Source organism: Sminthopsis crassicaudata, chromosome 4, assembly GCF_048593235.1.
Source record: "Sminthopsis crassicaudata isolate SCR6 chromosome 4, ASM4859323v1, whole genome shotgun sequence".
Taxonomy (NCBI): Eukaryota; Metazoa; Chordata; class Mammalia; order Dasyuromorphia; family Dasyuridae; genus Sminthopsis; species Sminthopsis crassicaudata.
Window position 1 is genome coordinate 231,745,699 of NC_133620.1, and position 13,640 is coordinate 231,759,338.

Here is a 13,640-nt window from a genome sequence, read left to right on the forward strand (position 1 = left end):
CAGTTATTAGGCTTTATTATGGCCATAGAATCAATAAAAGTAACAAACAACATATTATGCAGTATCCACTACTTGTTTATAGCCTGAAAACCTTTCCTTGAATTAGACAATTTCCTGACAATATAAAGACTACTCTGAACCTTGGAGTCAAAGAAAAATTATGAGCTTAGTTTAATTAGCCTTTATGGTAACTATGATCCAGGGAAAACTAGCTTCATTGGTAGAGTCCCAGCCCCTGTGATGTATGTAAGCTAACTCTTAACTGATCTAGGAACTGGGCATTGACTCTCTCCCAACCTCTTATCCACTATGACAGAGTTAGAGTTTAATTTCCTAAGTTTTTACTCTTTATTCCTCATTCCTTATTAAGCAACTCAGAAAATACTACAATTGCAGTAATGTAGGCTATCTCACTGCCATTGAGTGTTGAGGCAATTTCCTATAGTGTGTTTTCTAGAGCCCCCAAATTGGGGTGCCAAAATACACCATCTGTACTAACTCTCCGAAGGATCTCAGGACCAGCCTTGGTCTTAGTGGAGTGAAGAAGGCAGAAGACTCACCAGGATGGTCAAAGATGGAGTTCCTATTTCAAGTCATCTCAGCCCTTAAATACCTTAATATGATTACATCATTACAGCACACTGAGGATGTGCCAACTAGAGAACCATTATATTATCATGTCACACTGAGCATGTACCAACTGTAAAACCATCATAGCACCATATCACACTGAGCAAGTGCTAACTAAACTACCCTGCTATTGATATGTGAATTCCTCTCTTTACTGAAAGTATCCTTGCTTCAAGTAAAACACAGGTGGTCACACCCTCCCTGATTTCTCAAAAGGAAAGAGCCAAAGGGAGGTGGGAAGTCAAACCAGACATTGTCAGCAGGTTCCCTCAGGGCTGAAGGGTCTTATACCTTACCCAAAGTTCTCCTACTATCTGTGGCCCTCTATACTCCATTCTGCCTATTATATCCATAATAGGCAGAATGGAGTATAGAGGGCCACAGATAGTAGGAGGAAAAAAATAGGAAAAAAAAAAAAAGAGAAAGTAGCAGTATCCTATAAGATCTTTATTCTAGTTTCTTGCACTTTAGGTATCATTTGAGAATATGAATTGCATCAGTCAATTCCATTGTTAAATAGCATCATGAAGGCCTAGGCTGGTCCAAATCAAAGAACTAAATGGAAAAATCAGACCAATAGATTCACAATATGAAATGAGAAAAGGGAAAATCTTTTACAGTTTTGCCTATAAGAACATAGCCAGAAACTAAATGCCTGTTGGGTACAGAAGGAAATTACAAAGGCAAAAAATGAGTGACAGTGAGAAAGGTAATAAACTCTTTGTTCAGAGATATAGTATGCCAGTAATGTGATCAGTACTCAAAGGACAGGAGTGAAAGCATGCAAAAATTGGCACAGTACTTCTTGGAACAAGCAACAGGATTCTCCCATATAATCATAACTATCACCTAGAGCAAAAGTGTACCAATGAAACTTAGAAAGTGCATTTATTTAATATTGAATGATATAAAAAACTCACAAAACATTAGAGTTTAAAAACACCCTAGAGATCAATCTCCTCACTTTAAAGATGAAGGCATTAAGACCCAGAAAGATCAAGAGACTTTTTTTCAATGTCATCTAAGCAGTAAATGGCAGATATAAAATTTATATCCCCCTCTCCCTGACTTGCAATTTTAATGTTTTCCCCACTGTACTTCATAGTTACTGTTATACTAGGACTAGATTAAAAGTGGCCTAAAACCTTAAACTCTAGGTTCATCAGGACTGTGTTTAAAATTGGAAGTTTCTCATAAAGTACTCTTTGGCTCATGCCCCACTCTAGGACTTCCCCAGAAAGACTCAGAATAACTATCTCATGTCTAAATCTCTGCAGATGTGGGTAAAAAGTAAGCACTCACACTAATATTTGGATACAAGACAGCCTTTATTTCACCACACAAATGATTCATAATACACAGTAGTCCCAGAAAACCAGAAACTTAGCAAAACAAATTTTCTCTCTATCCTATAAGAACCACCTTATCCCCCAAGCATATAATCCTTTAGGGACATCATATATTCTATAGTTCAAATTCTTATAGCTAAAAAGAAATTCAGATCGTCTTCACCTTCTGCTGAGATATAGACTTCTAGGGACTTAGATAGACAAAAATTAAAAATACTACCTTAAGGATCTGAGATTCCCTTCCCAAAAAAGGGGAATTTTGAATTTAGTATTGCTAAAGAGTCAAACTCCTTCTAATCAGATGAACACAAACTAAAAACACCAACAACTGCAGAGAAAAAAAAAGTTCATATTTATTTCCCTAAATTGTGGTTATTCAGTTGTTTTCTTTTAGTTCAGTTGTATGCCACTATCTAGAAACTAGAAACATATTCTATCCTTAATAAGGGCACTATCTAGTAACTCTCATCACTTTCCCAGGATGCTGGTCCTAGTATTCTCATTATGCCTTAACTGTCCTTGTGTACTACTGACAAGTGGTTCCCTCCTCTCCTGAGGTTCTATCACTGCATCTTCTTTAGAGCTGCCAACTTTGGAGCTGAATAAAAAAGAGAATTCCTTGGGAAAATATGCAGATGCCAGTTATCCAATAAGCATTTATAAAATGCCTACTATGTATCAGGCAATATGCTAAGTTCTGAGGATACAGAGATAGGCAAAAAAAGACTCCTTGAGATTTCCTCCTCTCAAGGAGCTCACACTAATGGGGAAGAAAATAAGCAAATAAATCTACGTGAGCAAGCTATATATGGGAGAGGAGATAGCAAATAATTAACAGAGGGAAAACTCTAGAATCCTGAATTAAAAGGAATAAAATCTTCCTATAAAAAATAGGATGTTATTTGAGACTTGATGGAAGCCAGTAGGCAGAGATGAAGAGAAAACATGCCAGGCACAGGGGACAGCTATGAAAATATCCACAACTGAACTATGAAGCATCTTATTCATAAAAAAGGAATAGATAACATGGAGTCTGTCTGCTCTCTTCTGAGTCTGAGTTCTAAAATGTGACTCAAATCAATAAATCAAATCATTACTTACATTCTAGAACTCAAGCAGTCAAGTTCAAGTTCAAGAACTCAACTTCAATGAGGTGTTGAAGGTATTTCAACCTTCATCAAGTCTGTTCATATCTATTAATAAAATATCAACAAAATGCCATACAATGGTTTTATTCCTGTTCCCATAAAGTCGATCAATTTTTCCTACTTACATATCATACACAGGCAAAAAAAAAAAAAAAAAAAAAAAATCTTGAGTACCAAGCAGCATTTCAAACAAAAATGTTCTAAAATCAAATTTATCATCTTTCCTCGAAAACCTATTCTTCTCTCCAACATCCCTATCATTATTTAGGACACAACTATCCTCCCAATCACCAGGCTTGAAATCTCAAAGTCGGCTTTGATTCCTCCCTTTCATCATATGCAATCACATGCAACTCTGTTTATTTGGTTTCTACAATGACTTTCAAATCCATTCTTTCTTTCTCTTTCTTCTAGTTCCATTATAGTACAAATTAAGAGACACTGAAAAGAGAGAATAACCCTGATCTGCAAAGTACTCAGTGATTTGTTATGATATTTAGTGAAGCGTCAGAATTTGAAGCCAGATTCCACAGGTTTACATCAATGTATATCAGCAAAATCACAAATGGAAAGAGAAAAAGTATAAAATAATTTAAAGAAAGAGAAAGAAGAGAGAAACAAAAATTTGGGCACATGAGGAAATGCTTAATTGAGAAAATGGAACAATGGAATTTTTTTTTTTTTAATGAATTGTGTTTTGGAGTAAGTCAAGATGTTATGATTTGACAATGAGGAAAAAGTAAATCCCAAACACAGAATATTCCCTATGTAGAAATTGGAAATAGATTATCATTTTTGAGTACCAGTTAGAATTATGTGGACAAGCTACTGTTTTGGATTTATGATTTTCACATAAATCAGTGAAATGATTATATTAACTATCTTGATTTATTGGAACTGCCTTATTTCCCAAGAGTTTCTGGCCTGAGAACTAGAGTACAACCAGCATGCTATAAGCATGAAGTGATCAATCATACCTCTTCACATTCTAAACAATTCCCATGCTTAAAATGACTAAGTGAACCAAACCAGGAGCTACACTACTGTTCCTACCATGCTTTCAATGGTTCTGTACCCCACTGGGTGATCACAATGTCTCAATGACCCAAATGATTTGAGACAATCATAAGGCTCCATAATTCTAATAAATATTCCCACAGGATCCAAAATCTTTGTCCCTCCCCCCCAAAAAAATGTCAGCTTTGTAAATTATTTATTTAAGAACTCTGAATAATTATATTGTGTTCCTGCCTTTTGTGATTTTTCATGCATAAAAATCCTACCCCTGTCATAAGCATAAACTTATGAAGTAATAATGATGTTAGCAATAATTAAATTTTAATTTTAATAACTTTTATTTTCTAGGTCTTTGGTACCTTAGAGGTTCTTTTGTATTTTTTCTTCAATATGGAAAAAATAAAAAAGAATGTAAAAGAGTTCTTTTAGGAAAATTCCATTTTAGAACTTTCAGAATTAACCGTATTTCAAAGTTCATCATTCCAAATGATACAAAAGATGTTAATGACAAAATGGGGGTAGGAGGAAAAATCTAAATTACAGTTCAAATTCTTAATTGCCAGACACCAATACAGAAGGTATTCATAATTTTATTTTTGTGTCAGGAGTTGCCCATGGAATATAGAATACAGGATGTTAAATAACATTTATATAGATCATTTAACCCCACATTTTGCACATAAGACAACTGAGGATCAAATAATTTCTCATGATTTGACAAAAATCACTCAAGAAAGGAATCACAGAGTCTGGAATAGAACTCAAGTTTCTTAGTCCAGTTCTTTGTCCCCCCCCAACACACACCTCATTACCCCATATTAAATAGTATTTCAGTTACTCCCATGACTCATTATAGCATGGTGGTGATTCTGGATTCTCAAAGGAAAAAGTAGCATAATGAAATCAGGTGCTCCTAAGCTGGAAAATCATCAAACCTATAAACAGACTGTATTATTTTGTCTGAGGATTAATCTAAACTGAATTGGCTAAATTTAGTCATAGGGTGATGATAGTATTTCTCCACCCATAAAAACCATATGCTAAAGCACATATTTTTAACCAGTGATTCATTAGCTTTTTTCTTAATATTTTATAAGTATTTTATTATATTTCATTTCCTTTATAATCATATTTATTTTATTGTATGTATCCACAAACTTTTGTTATTCTAAGGAGGACTTATAGTCTTAACTAACCTGTCAAAGGCATTCATGATACCACAAAGGATAAGAACCTTTTTTGACATTGTCTTTTTTTTAAATAATTTTTTCACAGTATATATGCATGAGTAATTTGTTTTATAATATTATCCCTTGTATTCATTTTTCCAAATTATCCCCTCCCTCTCTCTACTCCCTCCCCTTGATGACAGGCAATCCCATACATTTTACATATGTTACAATATAACCTAGATACAATATATGTGTGTAAATACCATTTTCTTGTTGCACATTAAGTATTAGATTCCGAAGGTATAAGTAACCTGGGTAGATAGACAGTAGTGCTAACAATGTACATTCACTTCTCAGTGTTCCTTCTCTGAGTGTAGTTGTTTCTGTCCATCATTGATCAACTGGAAGTGAGTTGGATCTTCTTTATGTTGAAGATAACCACTTCCATCATAATATATCTTCATACAGTATTGTTGTTGAAGTATATGGTGATCTTCTGATTCTGCTCATTTCACTCAGCATCAGTTCATGTAAGTCTCTCCAAGCCTCTCTGTATTCCTCCTGCTGGTCATTTCTTACAGAGCAATAATATTCCATAACATTAATATACCATAATTTACCCAACCATTCTCCAATTGATGGACATCCATTCATCTTCCAGTTTCTAACTACTACAAAAAGAGATGCCACAAACATTTTGGCACATATAGGTCCCTTTCCCCTTCTCAGTATTTCTTTGGGATATAAGCCCAATAGAAGCAATTCTGGATCAAAGGGTATGCACAGTTTGATAACTTTTTGGGCATAGTTCCAAATTGCTCTCCAGAATGGTTGCATTCTTTCACAACTCCATCAGCAATGTATTAGTGTCCCAGTTTTCCCACATCCCTCCAACATTTATCATTATTTGTTCCTGTCATCTTAGCCAATCTGACAGGTGTATAATGGTATCTCAGAGTTGTCTTAATTAATGGAACACTCTTTCATGTGAGTGAATATAGTTTCAATTTCTTCCTCTGAGAATTGTCTGTTCATATCACTTGACCATTTATCAATTGGAGAATGGTTTGATTTCTTATAAATTAGGGTCAGTTCTCTATATATTTTGGAAATGAGACCTTTGTCAGAATCTTTAACTTTAAAAATATTTTCCCAATTTGTTACTTCCCTTCTAATCTTGTTTGCATTAGTATTATTTGTACAGAAACTTTTTAGTTTGATGTAATCAAAAGCTTCTATTTTTTGATCGATAATGATCTCTAGTTCTCCTCTGGTCATAAATTCCTTCCTCCTCCACAGGTCTGAGAGGTAGACTATTTTCTGTTTCTCTAATCTATTTATTATCTCCCTCTTTATGCCTAAATCATGGACCCATTTTGATCTTATCTTGGTATATGGTGTTAAGTGTGGATCCATATCTAATTTCTGCCATACTAATTTCCAGTTTTCCCAACAGTTTTTTCCAAATAATGAATTTTTATCCCTAATGTTGGTATCTTTGGGTTTGTCAAAGAGTAGATTGCTATAGATGTACCCTTTTTTGTCCTTTGTATCTAATCTGTTCCACTGATCTACCGGTCTATTTATATATTTCTTAGCCAATACCAAATGGTTTTGGTGACTGCTGCTATATAATATAGCTTTAGATCAGGTACACTTAGACCACCTTCATTCATCTGACTTTTTTTTCATTAGTTCCCTTGCAATTCTCGACCTTTTATTCTTCCATATGAATTTTGTTGTTATTTTTTCTAGGTCATTAAAATAGTTTCTTGGGAGTCTGATTGGCATAGCACTAAATAAATAGATTGGTTTGGGGAGTATTGTCATCTTTATTATATTCGCTCGGCCTATCCAAGAGCACTGGATGTCTTTCCAATTATTTAAATCTGACTTTATTTTTGTGGCAAGCGTTTCCCGTAATTTTTCTCATATAATTCCTGACTATTCTTTGGTAGATGAATTCCCAAATACTTTATACTCTCAACATTTGTTTGGAATGGAATTTCTCTTTGTATCTCTTGCTGTTGCATTTTGTTGGTGATATATAAAAATGCTGAGGATTTATGTGGATTTATTTTTTATCCTGCAACTTTCCTAAAATTCTCTAAGTATACCATCATGTCATCTGCAAAGAGATAGTTTGATGTCTTCATTTCCTACTCTAATTCCTTGAATCTCTTTCTCGGCTTTTTCTCCCTCCCTTCTCACTGCCCTCCCAACTAAGATAGAAAGTCATCCAATATAGGTTAAATGTACAATTACTCTAAATATATTTCCACATTGATCATGCTTGGCAAGAAAAATAAAATCAAAAGAGGAAAAAAAATTAGAAAGAAATAAACATAAACAATAAAAAGGTAAAAATACTATGCAGTCATCCAAATTCAGTCTACATAGACCTCTGTAGATGCAGATTACTTTTTTATATCACGAATCTATTGGAATTGCTTTGATCACCTCAATGTTGGAAAGAACCAATGCCATGACAGTTGACCATAATCTTGTTGCTGTGTAAAATGTTTTCTTGATTCTATTTACTTCACTTAACATCAGTTCATGTGAGTCTGCAGTTTTCTGAAATCAGCCTGCTCATCATTTCTTATATAACAATAATATTCCATTGCATTCATATACCATAATTTATTCATCCATTCTCCAACTGGGCATCCATTCAGTTTCCAGTTCCTTGCTACTACAAAAAGGGCTGCTACAAACATTTTTTTTTACATATGGGCTCTTTTCTATTTTGGATGATCTCTTTGGGGTACAGACACAAAAGAAGCATTGCTGGACCAAAGAGTATATACTGTTTTATAACCCTTTGGGCATAGTTCCAAATTACTCTCCAGAATGATTTGATCAGTTCACAACTCTGCCAATAATGTATTAGTGTCCCAGTTTTCCCACATCCCCTATAACATTTATCATTATCTTTTTGTCATCTAAGAAGTATAAAGTGATATCTCAGAGTTGTCTTAGTTTGCATTTCTCTAATCAATAATGTTTTAGATATTTTTTTCATTTGACTAAGAATGACTTTAATTTCTTCATCTGAAAATTGTCTGTTCATATCCTTTGACCATTTATCATTGAAGGATCTTTCCTATCGCTACTAATGGTGCCACTAGCCTCCTAGTTTTGAAATGGCAAAGCCAACCCCATGTTAAATAGCATTTTAAAAATACACATATGCAACATATAATACACATATATTAATTATAACATGTAAAATTTATTTTAAATAATACATAACATTTAAAAATAATGTTCCTCCTTCTCCTTTCCCACTTGCCAATGAATTTCAAACTTCTATTGTTCTACCTTTCCAATATCTTTCAAATTTATTGCTTCTTTCTGTTCCTACTGATAGATTCAGAAGAAGAAGCAGCTGTATGCCTGACTTGAAGAAAACTCAGTAATTTGTTGTGTTGTATAAAAGTATCACAAGTACTTTCTCCTGTTGCTCCTATTTGTTGGAGCATCTAGAATTGGAAATTAATTGTAGGACTTTTTGATAGAGTATAGTTTGAATAACGAATTAACATAAGTGTTTGTAAGAAGAATTGTGAAACAGTATATATGTGTCTATAAATACATATATACACATGCATATAGTTACATGAATGTGTGTGTGTGTGTGTGTGTAATTCATGTTGAGAAAAACTAATCCATTCAAAAAGTATATATATATTTCAGAGGGAACACACACATGTACACAAGGAGGTCAAATATAGAAAGGAATGAAAGAAAATGTACACATACATAAAAGAAAATTTATATTTTTGTTGTAGAGATAAACTAGAAACAAAGTTAACAATTATTTATTGGAAAATGGATGAAGAAATAATGGTATATGTTTGAAGGGGTATTTCATTATGCCACAAAAAATGAAGAATATGATTGATTCAGAGAAATGTCAAGATACTTGCATAAACTGATGCAGAGTTAAAGAAGCAGAAGAAGGAAAGCAATTTAAGTGATAACCAAGACAATTATTTGAAAGAAAATGACACTGAAAGATTGAGAATGCTTAATATAATAGAAGCCAATTGTTACTTGATGAAATAAATATAATGTTATAAATCCATTTTCATTCATATCAGTCTGATGATTCAGGTTCAAGATTCGAATAAAATGAGACCCTCAGACTATGTACTATCCAACAAAAAAGTATACTTAAAAATAGAAAGGAAAGGATAAAAAGCAAGGATATTACATTGTTTCAATTGAGTGTAACTGCCTGGTGTGACTAAGAACCATAATGGCAGTCCAGTCAGGAACATGTGATAAACCTGAGGAGCCAGGGATTTCTCCTATGCTGGGATTTTGTACTGAAGTAATCAACTTAAAGTGTAAAAGCTGAAATTCGTGTCATGAGGATTGTTTCCTTATGTTTTAGGAAGAAAACAAGAACAATTTAGAATACATGATCTAAACTTTATTAAATGTAGCACCTCTTCTTATTAGCCCAAAGATCTTTTTCTCTGCCATGGGGCATTTGGATATTTATAAGATCATCTGGGGGGCATACAAAATTATCAACTTATAGAATTAAAGCATTGAGAAGTAATTGTACGTAGCTTTTAGTTCATTATTGCCTATAGTTGCCTTAGCAAATGATTTTGCAAGCCTTATGTTACTTACAAACTGAACATTTCCCACCCCTGGTTTAAAGGTACAAAATTAGCCATGTCTTCATCTCAGACATAACTAATATGTTTTTTTTTTCGATTATACATGTTTTGTTATAAGCAAAGTCTTTTTTTCATTTGGAAAGTGGGATGGGTGGGTAGTGATGGTCATGAAAAATGAATGTCAATAAAGCATTTTGAAAGAAACACATAGACAAAGGGACAGTCCACAGAGCAATTCATTGCTACTTAATGCACCACTTAGCAAACCTCAAGATCCAACATGAATTTGAGTTATCGTATGGTTATTATATCTGTGTATAACTAATTTGGGTGACAATGAATTACCTTCATAGATTTTATATGTATGCACATATACATGTACATATACATACATACACTTTATACATATACATGTATACAATATATATATATATTTATATATACAATATATCTCACATATAACACTCGGTGTGGCAGTGCACAATTCCTTGTGTATTCTTCATGTTTGGAAATTTTGTGTTTGTTTATGATTTTTTAATTCATAATTCAAAAATTAAATTTACATTTTTAAAAAGATCTCCAGGAAGACTGGGTCTTTTAAAGGTACTGATTGCATCTTCTTTCTCTTGCCTTCCACTTACTAGGTCATTTTTCTGGTGTCCAGAGCTGTTTGATGTTCTCTCCCACCTCAAACTGAGTATATTTTACTGCAATAAAAGCATAATTCCACCCACTCACTCACACATGTACACGTATCCTTTCCCTATAAGTAATAAGAGCCAGAGCCACACTAAGTACCAATAGAACAAAAAAAAACTTATGAGAGCTGGACAAAGACTTTTCATATTATCATGAGTTATCCAACAAACATATAAGAAAGAGCCAGAATCTTTGTGAACAAAAGTTCTCTAATAGTTTTGTCCTGAGGTACAGAAATTTAAAAGTCAAAGACAATAATTAAAGTCTTTCAGAAGGGAGGTGGGAACTGAGCTTAGTACCAAGTTAGCAAGAATGATTATTTAAAATAAAAGGTTAAACTCACTTCCAGTTGATCAATGATGGACAGAGGTAGCTACACCCAGAGAAGAAACACTGGGAAGTGAATGTAAATTGTTAGCACTAATATCTGTCTGCCCAGGTTGCATGTACCTTTGGAATCTAATGTTTATTGTGCAACAAGAAAATGATATTCACACACATGTATTGTATCTAGACTATATTGTAACACATGTAAAATGTATGGGATTACCTGTCATCGGGGGGAAGGAATAGAGGGAGGGGGGGATAATTTGGAAAAATGAATACAAGGGATAATATTATAAAAAATATATATAATAAAATATTATTAAGTAAAATAATAATAATAATAATAATAATAATAATAATAATAAAATAAAAGGTTACCAGATGGTCCACTTTCTTTCTACATTAAGTGATTTCCAGCTAGGTTATTCCCTGGCCATAATCCTGGTCTTCAAATAGTGGTGCCCCCTCCAGCAACAACCTCAAAGAATTCTAGAGCCTCTATTTTCTAACCCCTTTTCTCTTTACATGCATACATATACATAAGCAAGGAATCTTATCTGATGCATCTATTTTTCTCCCTATCCTATTCAGTTGGATTGTTATAAAAAGGTAATTTTAGAGTTTCTTTCATGCTCCTTTTTTTTTCAGAACTTATTTTGTGGTGCTTGTTCTAGGTTCTAGAAATGTTAGTTATGGCTCTATTAAAAATGAAAAAAACTTCAACTATTTATACTTTAAAATATTTATTTCCCACAAAGTGCTTTGAAATATTTCTTTCATCCCATCTTCCTTCCCCTTTCTTTAGCATTCCTTTATCTTTGTTCCAGTCATTCTTTCTTTTCTTCCTCTTTCTGCCCTCCTTTCCTTCTTTCTTTCTTTCTCTTCATCTGTTTTTCTCCTCTGTTTTACTATGTGTATCTGTCACTCTGTTCCACCCTGAAGGAAACATTTTGGCCTCAGTAGTCATTTTGTCAGTGGTACAACAATCATTTTGTCAACGCTACAATTTAAGTTGAGTGGGAAGAAGGAAAGAGTCATTTGGCATATTGTTCTTGAACCACAAAAATTACTTGAAATTTTCATTCTTGAAATGCATCCTTCATCACTCATGCTAGAAAATGCTTTTCGAATATAATAGATAAGATCAGTTCTATGTAAAATCAATTTTTATTCTAATTTCTCTTCTAGGCCAATCTAAGAGCAATGTATATCCCAGAATATGTTAAAAACTTAAACATGTTTGACTAACTTCAGAAATAAAAAAAAATATTTCCGTTAGAAGGAGAGAAAGAAATGTAGGGAAGATAAAAAAGAAGGAATAAAATATAAGGTAAGGGAAGGGAAGAGAAGTGAAGGGAAAGGAAGACAAGGGGAGGGAAGACAAGGGAAGGCAAGGGAAGATACAGAAAGGCAAGGCAAGCCAATGTATGTAATTATAAATTATGTGACTAAGGGAAGGATGAAGAAATGGAAGAATAGAGGGATGATAAAGATAGAGAATGGAGGTACAGAGGGATGAATGGAGGGAAGGTGAAGATAAAGAATGTGGGGAAGAAGGATAAAGGAAATGAAGAGGAGGGAAGGAGAAACAAATGAAGGAAAAAGAAAAGAAGGGAAAAAGAAAAGAATAAATGGAAAATGAGGAAATATAGGAGAGGAATAGGGAGAGAAGGGTAAAGAGACTATTCTTTAAGTGTTATATAGTTAAAAACTAGGTATTTTACAAACACATTAACAATAATAATTTAAATTATTTGAAGATCTGCAATTTCCCTACAATCTGTTCTCTCTCCTCTAGTTAAGATCATGACCCATTCTAATTTAGTTGATGTTCTTGCAGAATAGTTGGAGTAAAAATAATCCCCCAATTCCTATTCTTCTTATCCATATTAGCCTAGGCTTATTGTGAAGCCATAGACAAAAGTCATCACCAGGCTAATAATCCAAAAATTTTTGCCTTGATGGGATCTCCCACAACATGTATAACACCAGAATGTACTTTAAGAAACTCTGCAATCTCAACTCTATATTATGCTAAGTCATTTAGGGAAAAACATTGTGGAAAATTATAGCTTTAATTTTGTTAAAAGGGTAGGATTTTTTGAAGGAAAGGGAAGAAGGAAAAAATTGATGATTTCCTCATTGTAAGTGACTAGCCCCAAGACTCCCTTCAAATGCCCATCAGCACTTACTTTCCAACTTATACTTTATAATAGTTATCAGGAGCATAGAGTCTAAGTGACTTGTCTAGGATCATTCAGCCAATATGTACCAAAAGCATATTTAAACTCATGTCTTCTTGACCTGAAGGCTAATGTAAGAATTATATGAGTGTTTAGTTTCCACAGACTTATGAAACTTAAATTAGAGAAATGAAACCTAAAGATTAAGTTTACATGGAACAAAGGCAACAATATTTATAAAGGGAAGCCAAAAGTTAGAATGAGAAATATGCTATAATATATAATCAGGGTAGGCACTCACACTCACATGGGAGAATTAGGCACTGCAGATATGCAATTACCTCTGAAGTATCCAGTCAATGAGGAATCACGGGAGAGATTTGGGTACTTGCATTTTGGAGATAGGGCATATAAAGGCATGTTCTGCTGATTTTAAGATATACCTGCTTCCATATGCCTGATCTTGAAAGATCTTGAA